Genomic DNA, 18,085 nt, shown 5'->3' with positions numbered 1-18,085 from the left:
GAATGGTCTCGTCTTCTCCTTGAACCCGTTTGTGAACAGGTTTCTCATTCTCTGAGTCCATTTGTGAATGGTCTCATGTCCTCTTTGAGCCCGTTTGTGAACGGTGCCTCTTTTCTCGAGGCCATTTGTGAATGGTCTCATCTTCTCCTTGAGCCCGTTTGTGAACGGTGCCTCATTTTCTGAGTCCATTTGTGAATGGTCTCGTGTCCTCTTTGAGCCCGTTTGTGAAGGGTGCCTCATTTCTCGAGTCCATTTGTGAATGGTCTCATCTTCTCCTTGAGCCCGTTTGCGGACGGTACCTCATTTTCCAAAAATAAAAAAATTTATCAAATCCAAATCCTTAATTAAAAAATAAAAATAAAAAAAAATCCAATCCTACGTCAAATTCAAGTTCATAAAAAATCTCTAAATTCTTTGAGCCCGTTTGTGAATGGTGCCTCATTTCTCGAGTCCATTTGGGGATGGTCTCGTCTTCTCCTTGAACCCGTTTGTGAACAGGTTTCTCATTCTCTGAGTCCATTTGTGAATGGTCTCATGTCCTCTTTGAGCCCGTTTGTGAACGGTGCCTCTTTTCTCGAGGCCATTTGTGAATGGTCTCATCTTCTCCTTGAGCCCGTTTGCGGACGGTACCTCATTTTCCAAAAATAAAAAATTTATCAAATCCAAATCCTTAATTAAAAAAAAAATAAAAAAAATCCAATCCTACGTCAAATTCAAGTTCATAAAAAATCTCTAAATTCTTCGAGCCCGTTTGTGAACGGGGCCTCATTTCTCAAGTCCATTTGTGAATGGTCTCGTCTTCTCCTTGAACCCGTTTGTGAACGGTGTCTCATTCTCTGAGTCCATTTGTGAATGGTCTCATCTTCTCCTTGAGCCCGTTTGTGAACGGTGCCTCATTTTCTGAGTCCATTTGTGAATGGTCTCGTGTCCTCTTTGAGCCCGTTTGTGAACGGTGCCTCATTTCTCGAGTCCATTTGTGAATGGTCTTGTCTTCTCCTTGAGCCCGTTTGTGAACGGTGCCTCATTTCTCGAATCCATTTGTGAATGGTCTCGTCTTCTCCTTGAGCCCGTTTGTGAATGGTGCCTCATTTCTCGAGTCCATTTGTGAATGGTCTTGTCTTATCCTTGAGCCCATTTGTGAATGGCGCCTCTTTTCTCGAATCCATTTGTGAATGGTATCGTCCTCCTTGAGCCCGTTTGTGAATGGTGCCTCATTTCTCGAGTCCATTTGTGAATGGTCTTGTCTTCTCCTTGAGCCCGTTTGTGAACGGTGCCTCTTTTCTTCGAGTCCATACAACTATGGTCTCTTATCCTCTTTGAACATCATACATCTATGATGTCTCATTTCCTTGGAATCCGTACAAATACGGTATTTCATTCTCTTCGAGTCCATACAACTATGGTCTCTTATCCCCTTTGAACATCATACAACTATGATGTCTCATTTCCTTGGAATCCTTACAAATACGGTATTTCATTCTCTTCGAGTCCATACAACTATGGTCTCTTATACCCTTTGAACATCATACAACTATGATGTCTCATTTCCTTGGAATCCGTACAAATACGGTATTTCATTCTCTTCGAGTCCATACAACTATGGTCTCTTATCCCCTTTGAACATCATACAACTATGATGTCTCATTTCCTTGGAATCCGTACAAATACGGTATTTCATTCTCTTCAAGTCCATACAACTATGGTCTCTTATCCTCTTTGAACATCATACAACTATGATGTCTCATTTCCTTGGAATCCGTACAAATACGGTATTTCATTCTCTTCGAGTCCATACAACTTTGATCTCTTATCCCCTTTGAACATCATACAACTATGATGTCTCATTTCCTTGGAATCCTTACAAATACGGTATTTCATTCTCTTCGAGTCCATACAACTATGGTCTCTTATACCCTTTGAACATCATACAACTATGATGTCTCATTTCCTTGGAATCCGTACAAATACGGTATTTCATTCTCTTCGAGTCCATACAACTATGGTCTCTTATACCCTTTGAACATCATACAACTATGATGTCTCATTTCCTTGGAATCCGTACAAATACGGTATTTCATTCTCTTCGAGTCCATACAACTATGGTCTCTTATCCCCTTTGAACATCATACAACTATGATGTCTCATTTCCTTGGAATCCGTACAAATACGGTATTTCATTCTCTTCAAGTCCATACAACAATGATCTCTTATACCCTTTGAACATCATACAACTATGATGTCTCATTTCCTTGGAATCCGTATAAATACGGTATTTTATCTTGCCCAAGCCCATTCAAAAATGATGCTGCATTTTCATTAAGAATCTTTCAAAAGTCATCCATTATTCTCTCTGAGACCATTTGAAAATGACGTCTCATTTCCTCTGAAGCTGTTCAAAAGCGATATTCCTTTCCCTCCGAAAATCCATTTGAAAATGGTATCCCATTTCTCTCGTTGCCAGCGGCACCGCAGCGGGTTTGTTTTATTGCATTCCAATTCTAGGATTTCATCTAAGGTCTTGCATTATATTAGGTTGCATTGTGTTTAGGGGGTTCCTTTGTCGATTAAAGTTACGCAAAATGGTTCTGTCATTTTAACTTTGGTATTCGATGACTACGTCGTCTCTACCAAAGAGGGGCATCTGTAGACACCCACATTTTGCTTTACTTTAACCAACAATAACCTAATATATGTTTTAGGTCATTAATATCTTGATCTGACTTTACGGATCATCAATCGGGACAAAATAAGATAGGGTCACTTCATAGCCCGAACCCTGATTCCATTCCGAGACCCGATTTCCGTAAATCGTTAGATCAATGGCAGATCTTGACCTGGGTCTAACCATCCAAAACCACCTAACCTCTCCTCTCATCCTAACCATCCAAACCTCACCTAACCTCACCTAACCTCTCCTCTCATCCTAACCATCCAAACCTCACCTAACCTCACCTAACCTCACCTAACCACCTAACCTCACCTAACCTTACCTAACCTCACCTAACCTCACCTAACCTCCTATCCCATTCTCCTATAAATACCCTCTCATCCCACCATCCAACAAAAAGAAGAAAAAGAACCCCTCTCTTAGAAAATTCATCCCTCTCCCTCATCTCTTCAAGGGTTCGGCCATCCTTGCCGGATCGGGTGATTTTATACGTTGGGTGATATATATCAAAAGCAGTCATTATCAAGCAAGGAATCATCTTCAAGGAATTACCATCAAAGAAAAATCAAACACAAAGTGGGTTTCCAAAGAGGTAGGCATTTATTTCAATTCTATGTAGGGTCTGTTTTCATGCATATCTTTTACTTTAAAAGAAAAACCATGTTAGGAAGCATGTAGGGTCTGTTTTCCCCCTGGTTAGCCTCTGGTTAGACCCTGGTTGCACCCAGGTTCGCTGCTGGTTGCACCCAGGTTCGATGCTGGTTGCACCCTGGTTCCCTACTGATTCGCACCCTGGTTCCCTGCTGGTTGCACCCTGGTTCCCTACTGGTTCGCACCCTGGTTCCCTACTGGTTCGCACCCTGCTTCCCTGCTGGTTGCACCCTGGTTCCCTACTGGTTCGCACCCTGGTTCGATATTGGTTCGCACCCTGGTTCCCTGCTGGTTCGCACTCTGGTTAGACCCTGGTTGCACCCAGGTTCGCTGCTGGTTGCACCCAGGTTCCCTGCTGGTTGCACCCTGGTTCCCCTGCTGGTTCGCACCCTGGTTCCCTGCTGGTTCGCACCCTGGTTCCCTGCTGGTTCGCACCCTGGTGCACCCTGGTCCGCACCCTGGTTTGTACCCTGCTTCCTCCTAGTTAGACCATGGCTAGTCTCGGGTTTGCTCCTAACTTAGACCCGACTCACTTGACCCTAACCATTAACCCAATCCAACCAAGTCATATCCCAACACAATCCGAGTCGCATGTCTGAATCCATTTGGCCGAATCTCATAAGCCCGCCCACTTTGAATTCCGAAAATTCAAACCCTTGATGATTCCAATATGCTCAATTCTTTGATGCAAATTCCCAATTCCAAAATCCCATTGCTATATCAATGTTTTTGAATCTCAAGTCCAATGCTCAAATACAAACCCGATTCCTGATCCAAATACCAAACCTGTTTTCCAAAATCCAAGCAACCTCCCCAGTGGAACTACGTGTGGCTTGATCCCCATCACGGGGTACGTAGGCAATTTGGCACTCCCAAGTTCAGTCGCACCTTTCTCTATCTTTCCCATTCCCTCACACTATCCATCATCTCGATTCATCTCGTGTCTCTCGGAACCATTGGATTATGGTTTCCGTCGTAAGGACCCTTAGAGCCCAATTTAGGAACACCGGTGTCGTGTCGTGTCCTAAGTTTTAGGGAGTCTTAGGTTTTAGGAGTCCAGCCTCATCACGGACGCTTGCTGTGTATAGCAACCGTGCCATAGGTCTAGTTACACTAGTCACCCACTCTTTCCCTAGGACAAGCCTAGTAAACTAGGATGTAGGCAAACCTGCATTAGTCTAAGGGACCATTTGCATTTAGATGAGAATCATATAGCATCTTAGATGAAATCCTAAGATAATAAAATCCTCAACTTGAATTAAATAACTTCTCCTAAAACTGTTGAAACAGTCAATCCCGTCTAGGTCGGTGTCCTAGTTGAGTTAGGCATAAGTAGCTTAGCTTAGGTGCACCGAACTACGTCGACTCTGATCCCAGTGAGGTTTGGGTACGTAGGCAGCTTGGATGTCTGATGGCATACCACCCGCGAGTCGGCACCACAACAAATTGTGGTGTTTTGTATATTAATTTTCTTGTAAATGCTTAATCAAATCACTTAGGACTTTCCATGAAATTAGAATTTTAGGAGAACTTTCACTTAGATTGAATCCAGACAAATTAATAAATCAAGATACACATTTAGGATTCACATTGAAATTAGATGTTAGGATGCATGTCACTTAGTTCGCACTTTAACATAGAGTTGAATGAGCCATTTAAAATAAATTTAAAAGAGTTAGCTTTTGGAATCGAAGACCGATTATCGGGCAGGAATGGTGCATGTGGTGGATAACTCCCCATACCTTCCATTCTCGTAACCAGGTAGCGAGTCTAGATTTCTGGTTAATTATGGGTCCTAGATCCCATATCTAGGTGGCGACTCTGTCAGTCTCTTTCGTGTGGAATTCGGATTGCCTTAGTGATCCCAAGTTCACAGGAAAGATGAATTCAAATCAATATTAAAATGCACACGCCAATCGCGTGGGAACGAGAGACCAAGAGAGAGAGCGCGGCGGCGCGCGCCCCACCCCTCTCGCGGGATCGGGTACCACACAAGGCTTCGTGCAGAAAGGGTTTGTTCCCTTTGAAGCTGGAGAAGCTGTGGTGTACCTTGGTGATTCTCCATTGAATAATCCCAACTTTAGTAGAGCATCCAAGGAGGAAAACTTGGAAGAGTGGAGTAGTTCTTGTGATAGACCGAACCACTATAAAAATCTCGTATCTTTTGTGGATGACTCTTCTTCTCCTTCTTCCTTTGCACGTGTGGTGATTGATAAACTCTAACCCTGACTTGTGATTATGCGTTTGATTGAACAAGTGTTAGTAAATGTGCTTGATTAGATGTCTAAACCCTAGCTTTCATTAACATGCCTATTTGAACAAGGGTTAGACTAGTTAGTGCTTAATTAATGGATTAACTTTTAATCTTCCACCTAATTAAGCTTAAATTTTTTAATTGACCAATTCACCCCCCCTTTTGGGTTGTCACACTTGGATTTCATGTACGCCACTGGCAAATAAGTACGCCGGCGTATATTACTTAACGCCGCCGAATACAATAGGCACTCCACCAGAATTGTTAGTTCTTTAATGAGAAATTTAATTTACCGACGCCGTTCTTAAATAGTCGAACCGTCGAGATTGGGTTTAGAACCCGACTTTTAAACATTCAAACCCTAATACTCCGTCGAGCCGCGAGAAGCCAGAAACCCTAATATATCGACGCTGATGGAGATCTCTGTGTAGAGACAGAGAGAACTCCCTCTTCAAGTTCTCCAACTTTGTTGAGAAATTTGTAAGGCTTTCCTTTCCTACTTTCTTTTCTTTGGCTGGTATGCGGGCTAATGTGAACTTGGATGGTCTCTTGTAGGTGTTCCAGAGAAAGAAAAGAAGAATGTCATCTACTCAGGGAAGCAGAAAAAGGTCAGCTAAGGTCGATGCAACGGTAGATCTTCTGTCCGTAAAGTCACGATGCTTCACCAGTAAATTGCAAGATGAGGTAGTGGAGGCGAACCTTAGAGCGTCGGCCCAGGTTGTACTTAACAAAAACCCCTTTGCACACATGTTTACATTTTCTTATATTACTCTTCATAGGTGAGTAATGACTGCTATGCTTTCCCTGTGGGACAAAGAGACTAAGGCATTTAAATTAGGGAAGTGATATCTCCCATTCAACGCAGAAGATATTAGCGTAATATTAGGGTTGAGCAACATCGGAGAAGAAGTTTCTTTAGAGAGCCAACTTGTGCAATCTCTGCTACATACCTGGTTTTTTAGTAAGACTAAACACATAGCTAGTGTAGATATATTGAACTCAATATAGAATACAAGAAACTGTGAGCCAGAAATCACAGCGAAGTTATTAATTTTATATCTGTTCTCATCGTTCTTGTATCCTGACACAGCCTACGCTGTAAACCACAAATTCATTAGATATGTGGATGATCTGACTACTATCGGTAACTATGCGTGGGGAAAGGTTGTGCATCAGTACATAATACGCGGCATTGATAGGATCTCATGCAGTGGAGGATCCAAAAAAGAGGTTTACCTCCCTGGCTGCACCTACTATATGCAGGTAAGAGTGAAAACCATAGGGGTAAAATGCATATCTACTGTTATACCCTCTCCCTCACGTGTTTATTTCTTATTAAAAGGTCTGGCTATACGAGCACCTGATGACCTATACCAGTGCTAACAACAAATATCCTAGATTCCTACGATGGGAAGAAACAAAATCTAAACGCAAACCAGCCAATCTGCTAGAGATGGTTAGAGGGCTATAGGATGAAGAGGTATAATAATCAAACATTGTTATTTATTATCTTATTTCGTTCTACCAGCTACCTAATTTCAAATTCTGAGTAATAGTCTCTCAATTAGGTGCGATTGGAGATAGTTTCAGATGATTGTGAGCTCCATCTACTTACAACTCCCGAAGAGCAGGTAAGCATATAATGAAAGATAATATATGTTGTTCATTCTGCCTTCTGGTATTTAAGCAATATTTTCATAATCAAACACTTGCTTGATGGTGCAGCCAAATGCGGACTGTATTCCTGAGGAAAGGGAAGATGGCCAACAGTCGGTTGAGATGGAGATGGAATTGTCTAAAGCCGGCCACCATGTGGTTGAGCCGGAAATGGAAATGTCAGAACACGGCGAAGAGTCCGTTGACTCACAAATGGAATCATCGGAAGAGGGGGATGTCAGTACAAAATTTACGATCCAATACAGAACGTCGTGAGCGGAGAAGAAACTGACGTATGACCCACTCGATCCCCACACTCAGGAGAAAGTTATCTCTGATTAGTTCAGTAGAGAATTCAAGTATGTAATTTAGAACCATAACACAATTTATTTACTCTATTCCATAGTGCATACAATAAACAGTTTGATTCTTTCTTCAGTAATACTCTACAAATTACCAGTAGAAGTCACTGCTCAAAGGAGGAGCTGAGGACACTGTATCATCCCCAGGGTCTAGTGCACAGCTCAATAAGTTCCCACCTTACTACGGGCTTACATATATATCGCCGATGCATATTTCAAATAATTTATCTCATTTAGCGTTCCACTATAAATCTCATTCCCTTGAAGGTGATAAATGTGTATGGCAATCTCTCCATATCCAAGACAGCGGACAAACGATACATATGCCTCCCTACCTATGTCTCAGTAAGTTCTGAACCTGAACGCTTTAGCATTACCATAGCCTTTGTTTTTATCCCATGCTTATGCGTTGCCCTTTAATTGCCATAGTTTTTAGGAGCTTGTGAAGCATGGTAAGGAAGATGCGAGCATCATCGTTTCGTTCCTAAGCGATATGAATGAGGTGGACAGAATCCTGGTCCCAATAGGTGATGGAAAACACTGGATATTATTAATGGTCAGTATGAACGAAGGAAAATATATAATGTATGATTCACTGGCCAGAGCTCATTGTAGAAAGCTTGCAAGAGAAATGGTAGGTTTCTTGCCTAGTGATATTCCATAGTTCGGTACGTTTGGATGGATTTTCTCAATAATCTCTGTGTGCAGATTACTTTCTTTAGGAGGGTTCTAAAAAGATTTCAACCTGAAGCGGATATGTCGGAAGATATCGTCGAAACAAGAATACTAAAGCAAGAAAACTCGTGAGGACTCGTGCACCGTTAAGACAATATACTCTTCATCTATTTTCAGGTGCAGGTTACATAATATCAACTACTAAAATTTGTATTGCTAGGTTCGATTGTGGGGTGTTTGTCATCGAGTTCATAAAAGCTCTATGCCAGTACAAACAAATCGAGTTCACTAAGGTACTAATTCTTTGAAGCATACAAACAAATTACTCATTAGTCGAGTACTTACAGTTGTAACCTATGGTAGGAGGATATACGTCGCCTACGCGTGGAGAGAACATTCGAGATGATTTGGGAATGCAGCCACACGTAGTTTCTCTTCTTCACTACTGAAGATTTCGTAGGGATTATAAGATGTAGGGAGTAGAGACGAAATACAAATGTTTGGAAGGCTTACTGTTACAAGATGTGAAGTAGTAGATGACTGATTGTTCAAACCCATGTATAGATAGTTGATTAATCAATACCATTCTTCTTTGTTCTGTTCATGTCGTCAAGGCCAATTCCATTTGATATTAAGTTCTGGTTACATCAGAAATCAAGTATCTTTTTCTGACCACAGGTTTTTCTGGGTAAACTCCAATAAGTACCAAATTGATTCTCTAGATAATTTATTGGGTAAAAAATCCAAACCAGATTCATTACCCGGATAAAGTGGATAGAAATCAGAAGACAGTGATTAACTGGGTAAATTTCACTTACACCGCCGAAACAAATGGTAAACCGGCGTTAAGATGGGGTACACCACCGTAATATATGGTACGCCGACATTTCTTCTCTTACGCCGGTGTTAATTTAGGTACGCCGACGTTAATATTAGGTATGCCGGCGTGAAAATTATGTAAGCCGGCGTAAAGGCTCTGGAGACTCACCAAAATGATTTGTTCATCACTATGTAAGAGTTGGGACATAGGGACGTAACGGCACCAGAAATTAAAGGCAAAGTTGAACAAACAGTAGAAATGAAGTAAAGAGATGGCAGTATTAGAAAACGACGCCACTGTTCCATGTAGATGTACACGTGTCGTGGATCCGACCATCTATGCATATTGGCGACGGCGAAGATTTAAACGAACCCAAGGGACTCTAGGTTCAAAGGGAAATTTCGAATCCAAACCAAACCAACTGTCAACAAAGGCGCCACCGTTCGGAAAAGTTTATTTACGATGTGTCAAGCATCCTTCCGTCTGCAGTTATTTCGAACGGCCAAGATTCAAACGAAGCTTCTGTCGGTTCAAATACACATTCAGACGAACCCAATGAAACCTCGTGCAGTGCGCCAAACGTAAATGGGGGTGAGATGCATTAAATACAGGGGGTTTTCCCTCTGAAGAAACTAGTAAAATAATGCAAAAGTGAATGATGGGGACCAAAGTATGAGGACTCCATCTTGGTCCTGATGGTGTCAGAGGGATATTGGGGTCTTTTTCCCACCCGATTTTGAAGAATCGCTTGTGTTTCATTCTTGTTTTAAAAAGTACCCGTAATCCGTAATTCCTCGAAACATGTTCCCACATTCCGTACTTTTCTCTATCAACATATGTTTTTGGTAGTCCTTTTTCAGAAGAGACAAGGAATGAGACTAAACCTGACTTAACCTATCTTACAACGATGATTCCATGTTAAAATTGTGTCCGTAAGTGGTTGTTTACTTGAGAAACACAAATAAAATGAAAGAAAAAGAAAAAATTCCCAAGGTATAGCCATAAAAAAATAAAAAAAAAAAAAAAACAAACCCAAGGTCTAATAGGGTTGAAATGTTCTAAGAGAATGGCAAGGTTTTTGTCCTGGGAAATTTTTTCCATAGAAATACAATTTGCGAAATGTTAGTAATTAAAATCATTTTCCACACCACACACATATATGGGCTTACTGTTCCTACGCTCGAGTGCAGAAACAGAGTGGCCCCACAATGTTGGGATGATCCAAAGCTTTCATTTGGAAGGCCCTATCATAGATAGGGTGTCCACAAAAAATCAGCTCCATTGGATCATCCTAACCTTTTCCATTTGTGGAGGGGAAATGGGCAGATTGTTGGACAAACAGTGTTTGTCCATTTTCCCCTCCATTATTGGATGGGTTAGGAAGATCTTATGGATTTGATTTTTGGTACACACCCTATCTATGGATCTGAATACCTATCCAAATCACAAAGATGCAACTTGAATTCAAGTTTTTTTTTTTTTTTTATAGTTAAGCTGGGTTTGGCAGGAACCCTGCCAATTTATTAAATGAAAAGAAAGATGATGATATATTTAAGTATGAAAAAAGTCAGCCCTATCCTTGAGACACACTAGATAGGGAATAACAAAGGACTCAAATTATCCAAAAGAACTAGGGACCTATGAGCAAACCGATGGCAAAGAAACCAATCTCAAGCTCGTCGAGGTCAACTTCCTACGATCCTTCATGAATGGTTCTAATGCGGAATGCCTTTGAGTTCCAAATGAACTAGATACGCGCCTTTCCACATGGCTATAATTAGGATGAAAAGCCCTGAATGTTCCAAGAGGTCTATCATCTTCTGACTCAACGTTATCATCTTCTGACTCAACGTCCTGATTCTCTACCTCTTCCTCAACTTCTGGTGGTCAATGGGAGGAGTGCTATCCTCTTTTGATCAAGTGTTTGTCGGTGATGTGAGGAAGAAGAGGGAGGGGAGTTTTCATTTTTCCTACGAACTGTTTGCCAAGATCCTTCTTCGAAGTCGGTGGAATAAGGCAGGGGATTGGATTCCAAATGAGCAAATATATTTCCCGAATTATGGATTCTCCCTATGAGATATCTCTTCCACAGCATTACCTAGGGCTGAGAAAAAATGGACTCTTTCTTAATTAGATGTATAAGAAAAAACATGATAAAAAGTGAGCCGGTTTTCTTTCCTGCAAAAGTGAGCGGCAAAATGGATTTCCTCAAAATGGCCTAGCAAATCCCTCTCTATTTTAGTGATGCCACGGGCATGGATAGTGTGAGAGTGTTTACTTCATTTTTGAAAATCGGAGAGGTTAGTTTTAATAAGGGAAAATTGTCAATTGGTGACACAAAAATGATAAAATAGTGGATGAGTGACACCCTTTTGAAAGCTTGTGAACGGAGGTCAAAATATCTTTTACGTACATGGCCTTTTACCTAAATACCCCTCAGGAAGAAAAAACCCATCGTTTTAACTTCTCTTCGTTTTTAACTGTTTGGAAGCTTTTTTCACTTTTTCTCTCTTTTCATTTTTAACCACCTGCAACCCATCTTCTCCGGCGTGAGGTGGTGGCCGGCGTGAAGATCAACCCATTTTCTCTGGTGTGGGGCGGTTTCTTATGCTAATTTGAACCTTTCTTCTTCGTAGTGGACCGTATTCCGGCGAGGGCGTCATTTTTTCCGGTGTCTTCCCCATCGTTTTAGGTATGGTAGGGTATCATGTTTCATTATTTTTTTTTACTTTTATTTTCCTTCTATTAAGTTACCTTTGTAGTTTAGGGTTTTATTTTCACTATTGGGAAGCCTTTACACATATAGGGTTTCATTTTTTATTTTTTCTCTAGTAAGTTGGTTTTTATGAGAAACTGTTGACATCTACTGTTTCATTTTCACTGTGGAGAACCCCCTTTTGATAATCTCTCATTTTCAGTGTTGAGAACCCCCTTTTGAGATTGATAATCCCCCACTTCTATTGTTGATAACCCCCTTTTCACTGTTGACAACCCCTTTGAAATTGATAATCTCCATTTTCCAGTGTTGAGAACCCCCTCTATGTAGTTCATAATCCCCCCATTTCCAGTGTTGAGAACGCCCTATTGAGGTTGACAATCCCCCATTTTCAATGTTGAAAACCCCATCTAGGTAGTTGATAAACTACATATTTGCAATGTTGAGAATCCCCTCTAGGTAGTTATGATAACCCCCATGTAGAGTGTTTTGTTTGAACCCCCCATTCAGTGTTATGAAGAGTGTGATAGGGAAATCTTTTAATGTTAATTTTAAGTTACAGGTTTTGATGATCATGGTAACAACTGTGTTTTTTCATGGAGATTGGTAGAAACTATGGAGGGGAACTTGTATGCATTTTTTTAAATGGCAGGAGAACTTATTTGTGAATGAAGCAACTTGTTTGTGAATGGCAGGGGAACTTGTTTGTGAATGGCTGGGGAACTTGTAAAATTTAAATTGGTTTTATGGTGTATGTTTGTGTTAGTGTTTCAATTTGAACAGGGGAACTTGTTTCTGAATGGGTGGAGAACTTACAAATTTAAACAGGTTTTATGAAAGTGTGTTTGTGTTTGTGTTTTGATTTGAACAGGGGAACTTGTTTCTGAATGTTAGAAAACTTGTAAATTTAAACAGGTTTTATGGTGTATGTTTGTGTTTGTGTTTCAATTTGAACAGGGGAACTTGTTTGTGAATGTTGGAAAACTAATAAATTTAAACAGGTTTTATGGTGTCTGTTTGTGTTTGTGTTTCAATTTGAATAGGGGAACTTGTTCCTGAATGGGTGGAGAACTTGTAAATTTAAACAGGTTTTAGATAAGTGTGTTCTTGTTTGTGTTTCAAGTTGAACAGGGGAACTTGTTTCTTAATGGCTAGGGAACTTGTAAATTAAAACAGGTTATGTTGTGTGTTTGTGTTTGTGTTTGAAGTTGAACAGGGAAACTTGTCTGTGAATGGCTCAGGAACTTGTAAATTTATATGGTTTGTGGCCCATTTTTTGGGTTGATAACCCACTTTATCTACCTGATAAAATGGTTGGTGACCCAATTATTAGGTTGATAACCCACTTTACAATTCAATCACCCCAAAAATTGGAAGGTTGGTAAGCCTAATTTCCAATTCCAGTAACTTTATCTACGCAGGTAATTTGTTGGTAACCCAATTTTTAGGTTGATAACCTACTTTGCATTGTCAGTCACCCCATAAGGTGGGAGGTTGATAAGACAGTTGCCAAATTCCAGTAGCTTTATCAACACTGGAAATTGGTTGATAACCCATTTTATTAGTCAGTGACCCACTTCCGAATGTTGGTAACCTCATTTTGAGGTAGTCGTTAACCCAGAATCACTCATTCCAGTAGCTTTAATACCCACTGAATGGGTTGATAACCCAAAAAATTAGGACTCGATAATCCAGTTTGTAAATTCCAGTACTTTTATCAACACAGGGATTGGGTTGATGACCCAATTTGTGTGTCGGTAACCCACTACCAAATGTTGGTAACCCAATTTTGAGGGTGTCGATAATCCGAATTATGAATTCCAGTGGCTTTATCAACCCAGGTATGAGTTGGTAATCCAACTTGTGCATTGGTAACCCATTTCCGAATATTGGTAATCCCGTTTTCAAGGAGTAGATAACTTGGATTTTGAATTCCACTAGCTTTATCAACCTTGTGAATGGGTTGATGATCCCATTTTGTATACTGGTAACCCCATTTCTGAATGGTTGATAACCTATTTTGAGGGAGTTGATAACCTAAATTCCAACATCCAGTAGCTTTGTCAACCAAGGGAATGGGTTGATGATCCCATTTTGTGTGTTGGTAACCTCACTTCTGATTGGTTGATGACCTATTTTGAAGGAGTTGATAACCTGAATTCCAACATCTAGTAGCTTTATCAACCTATAGAATGGGTTGATAGTCCAATTATGTGTGCTGGTAACCCAATTCCTACTGTTGAGAAGTCCCTTTTCAGGGTGTACATGCAAGAGAGCAACAACTAAATAGAGCTTGGCAAGGTACGCCCGACCTACTGAGTTTTATGTTCCAATGACAACCATTCTTTACAAAATAACAAAAAAAAGTCATCACAATATTTGAGTACATTCAAAAAATTCAATTACATCCTTACACGAAGAAGGGAGCTTGGCAAGGTACGCCTAACCAACTGATTATGGGTGCAGAAGGCCCAATAGCAGTTTGGTCAACTTGTTGTCTTACCACGGGTGGTTCTTTGCAAATTCTTCTATTGTGGCCAAGTTGTCGACATCGGGTGCATTTGTAATGTAATCCACCTTTCAATTCGCGATCTGTTCTTCTTGTACGCGGCCTTCCTAGTGGTCACTTTGCAATCGGCGGTATTCTTGTCATCAAGGATTCTGAATTTAATTCCCATTGGGTCCTGTCTAGTGTCGGGTGCAAAACCTTAACGTACGTATCCCGATATCTCTTTACATGAAATCATTTCTCGCAGTAATCGTACGCATCGAATTCTGTTATGCCAATGGCTGCCATGGCATATCCGCACGGGAGTCAAAATGTTTGGAATGCACGATAACTGCAAGTGTGAAGTTGCAAGTTTACGACATCTGTATGTTCAAGGGACTGTACTTCATATTCATGAACCCTAACCCTATAAGCTATATACTGGCGGCTCTCTTCCCTCGCTAATGTCATACGTTCTTCTGCGTAATGAGTCAACTTAGTTTGCCAACTACGACTCAATTTCTGACGCTTTTCAATGAAGTCAGTAGTCTGATGTCTAGTGTGCTCTACCAATGATGCAATCGGCAATCTTCTCGCATCCTAGCCCAGTGTTCCTTCGCAATGTCACTTATTCACTTGTGTGCACGTTCATTCCTCACCTTAATCTTCTCCATTGTTTCTCTGAACACACTCTCTCTCAAAGTCCGTGCGGCTTTCCAAAACAATCTCTTGAGTAGAACTTCTTTGAACTCAGATCGCAAATTGGCGGTGAGCTGACGCATGCAATAATTATGATGAGAACTAGGAAATATATTAGGCACTGCTTGCAACAACCCTTTCTGTCGATCGGAGCATATGGTGAATACGTTCATCTCCGCTGCCAATACGTACTAACACCAATCTTTCCATGATCGTCATCATCATCATCCTCCTCCTCCTCCTCCTCCTCCTCCTCATCATCATCGTAATCATCATCACTACCACTGTCATTATCATCATCATTTCTTTCTTCTTCTAAATCTAAACCCCTCACACAGAAACCATCTTCAAAAATATTACTGAAGTCCACTTCAACATCTCCCACATTTTGGAAGTCATCGATACCTCCAGTAACATGGTTGGCATACAAACCACTTGCCAATGTTTCATTTAAGTCAATTTGATACCTGCATAGTTCGGAAATATATAATCAGTTTCAATCCATATGATTAATTCATAAATTGAAATATGGAAGTCTTGAAAGATTGCCAAATAACTACAATACCTTACGTCGGGTTCTGCTGGAGCACCTCCCATCTCTTCACTTACATATCTCCCATCAAATTCACTTTCGTAGTCTTTTTGCAAGTCCACTTCAAAACGCGGACGTTTTTGGGACGGAATCGAAGTAGAAGGAATGCTATAATTAAGAGAGGGTATACTAGTACAAATATTATTTGGGGGAAGCATTGACGAATTCAAAGAATTAATACCATTGTCAATTATGCTCTTCGTTATGTATATCATCATAGAATTGAATATGTATCTGTCAAACATCCTCAACATTGTTTGGAGGACATCATCGTCATCGACCTCAATTAAAGTGACTATATATGGATCGACAACATATCGACATTTTATCGATAGTGAAACCTGTCTTTCTGTAACACCAATTCTTCTTTGGATTGCAGCTTCAAATTCGTCGAAATTGATTCCACGGCTGACCGATAACAATGTCTTCTTCCCCCGACATATTCCCAAGAAATATCATCCTTCAAATCCCCATCAAAGTGTAAAAGAAGAGAAATCATTGTTTCGAACATTTTTCTAAAATTGTAAACAGGGGTTCTAAACACAGTTTATCAATCCTCTGAAAGGAGTTATCAAGTTGTTGCTTAAGGGCCTTCTCATCTCTCCCTGAGGGCTATTCCAGTGTACACAATGGGTTACCAAGTTCATAAATGGGGTTATGGACTTTAAAGGGGGGTTTCACTACCTCAATAGGGGTTTGCAAGTCAATACATAAGGTGTTTTGAGGGAATTATCAGGTCCCTAAGGGGGTTTCAAGTAGTCAATTAGGGGTTTTCAACTCTCTACGCAAGGGGATTTTCAAGTACCTAAAGGGATTACCAAGTAAGTAGAAGGGGAATTACAAAGAATGTACAAGGGCTTTTCAACCCCCTCCAATGGGGTTACCAAGCCTCTCCGAGGTGTGTCATGTGTCAAAACAGGTTTATCAGGTAAATATATGGGACTTACCAACAGCAAATAAGGGATTATCAAGTGCAAAAAATTGTGATTCATGTACAAAAAGGTTTACATAAACCATCTATATTCGGGTCATCAAACACTAGTACCAACTTTAGTAGTAGGGTACCAACTCTAGAAGTGATTCAACTCACTTGAAGCAACTCTATAAAAACGGTTTCAGAGATAATAGAAGCACAAGCCCTAAGTCACCATTTTAGAAGGGTTATAAGATAGGGTTATCAATCACAATAAAGACAGAGTTATCACGCACAATACAGACAGGGTTATTATCACACTAAAGACAGGGTTCAAACGCATTAATGGAAGCGCAAATCCTAAGAGAGTAGATAAGCTACTAAACATTCACTTACACTTTTGGATTTCAGGCGTTAATGGAGAAATCTACAAGAGGTTGGGAGTAAATTTTAGTAGGTGAAAAGTAAGAGAGAGAAAAATCTACTCTAACGTGTTCTTTTTACCATGAGGGGTATTTGGGTAAAAGGCCATGTCAGAAAAAGGTGTTTCGACCTCCGTTCACAAGCTTTCAAAAGGGTGTCACGTATCCACTATTTTGGCATTTTTGTGTCACCAATTGACAATTTTTCCTTTTAGTAATTTTTGAGACTAAAGGAGATGAGGTTCACATTTCTCCTGCCCATCTATCAGTTTAATTCATTTTTTCAGAGTGGGTTATGCACCCGAGAGAAATTATATGCTGAGCGAGCATACATGCTCGTATTCAACGTACCATGGAAGTACAGTCCTTGATATTTGATCCGACAAGAGCATCTTAAAAAAGATGTTGTTGTTGTCGGGTCAAATATCAAGGTGTTGTGCCGGTAGATCAAATATCTAGCCTTTGTGTCTCAACATAAAGGTCACAGGTTCAATCCCAGCTTACCTAACAAAAAAAAAATGTTCATGAATGCTAGCATGCCTGCTAGTTCAGGCTCGTTCATCATATACAATCTCATGCACCAAATTCTGATACCATTTTCACAAGTACGCAATTTGGGTCGGGCTGACCTCCAAACCAATGGGTCGGGCCTTCCCTTGGGATGGGTTAGGCTTGAGGCCTTGAGCGACTTGAACCGAACGCATCCCTCTAATTTTATTGTGATCCAAATTCAGCACGACTTGACCTTGAACCCAATATCCATTTTTCGTATTTTTTAATCTCTTTTTGCCTTGGGCTAATCCGAACCCAACCTGACCCGATTTGAAAAATCAAGTTATACATGTTGGGTTAGGGTTGAAAGATTTATAGGCAGGTTGGGTCACAGCTGATCCTTCTTAACCCGGGCCCGGTTAGGGTTAAGGTAATGCAATTTGGGTTGTGTTAGGATTGGCCTAAACCTGACCTAACTGTACACGAGTTGCACCTCTCCATTTTCTTTTTCTTTTCCTTTGACATTTTTCAATTTTTTTTTTCTTTTTTTCCTGTACAGACCATTAATATGGCATAACACAATAGTCAAGATCAAATACAGAATGATTTGTTTGTTTCTCGTTTTTTTTACTTTCCGCCTCATGGAAAATGACTTTGAAAATGTCTCAGATGTAGCC

The 18,085-nt window shown here is 40.5% G+C and overlaps 1 long non-coding RNA gene across 6 annotated transcripts; it reads left to right on the top strand.

The window, feature by feature from the left end:
* Positions 1-3,077: 3,077 nt before the first annotated feature.
* Positions 3,078-9,900, top strand: LOC143855423 (uncharacterized). Of its 6 annotated transcripts, XR_013237863.1 has the most exons (10): positions 3,078-3,260; positions 6,129-6,836; positions 6,916-7,053; positions 7,142-7,204; positions 7,299-7,588; positions 7,669-7,936; positions 8,021-8,225; positions 8,300-8,394; positions 8,487-8,559; positions 8,630-9,900. It is a non-coding gene; the product is annotated as an uncharacterized LOC143855423 (long non-coding RNA). The 6 variants fall into 6 exon arrangements; XR_013237864.1 differs by having other exon boundaries at positions 6,129-6,290; positions 6,692-6,836; positions 8,300-9,900; XR_013237862.1 differs by having other exon boundaries at positions 6,129-6,290; positions 6,664-6,836; positions 8,300-9,900.
* Positions 9,901-18,085: the final 8,185 nt, after the last annotated feature.

Source organism: Tasmannia lanceolata, unplaced genomic scaffold, assembly GCF_043159265.1.
Source record: "Tasmannia lanceolata isolate RefF3 unplaced genomic scaffold, GAP_Taslan_0.1 ptg000021l, whole genome shotgun sequence".
NCBI classification, from domain to species: Eukaryota; Viridiplantae; Streptophyta; class Magnoliopsida; order Canellales; family Winteraceae; genus Tasmannia; species Tasmannia lanceolata.
The sequence above is the reverse complement of the archived record's forward strand: the minus strand, read 5'-3'. Positions and strand labels throughout refer to the sequence as shown.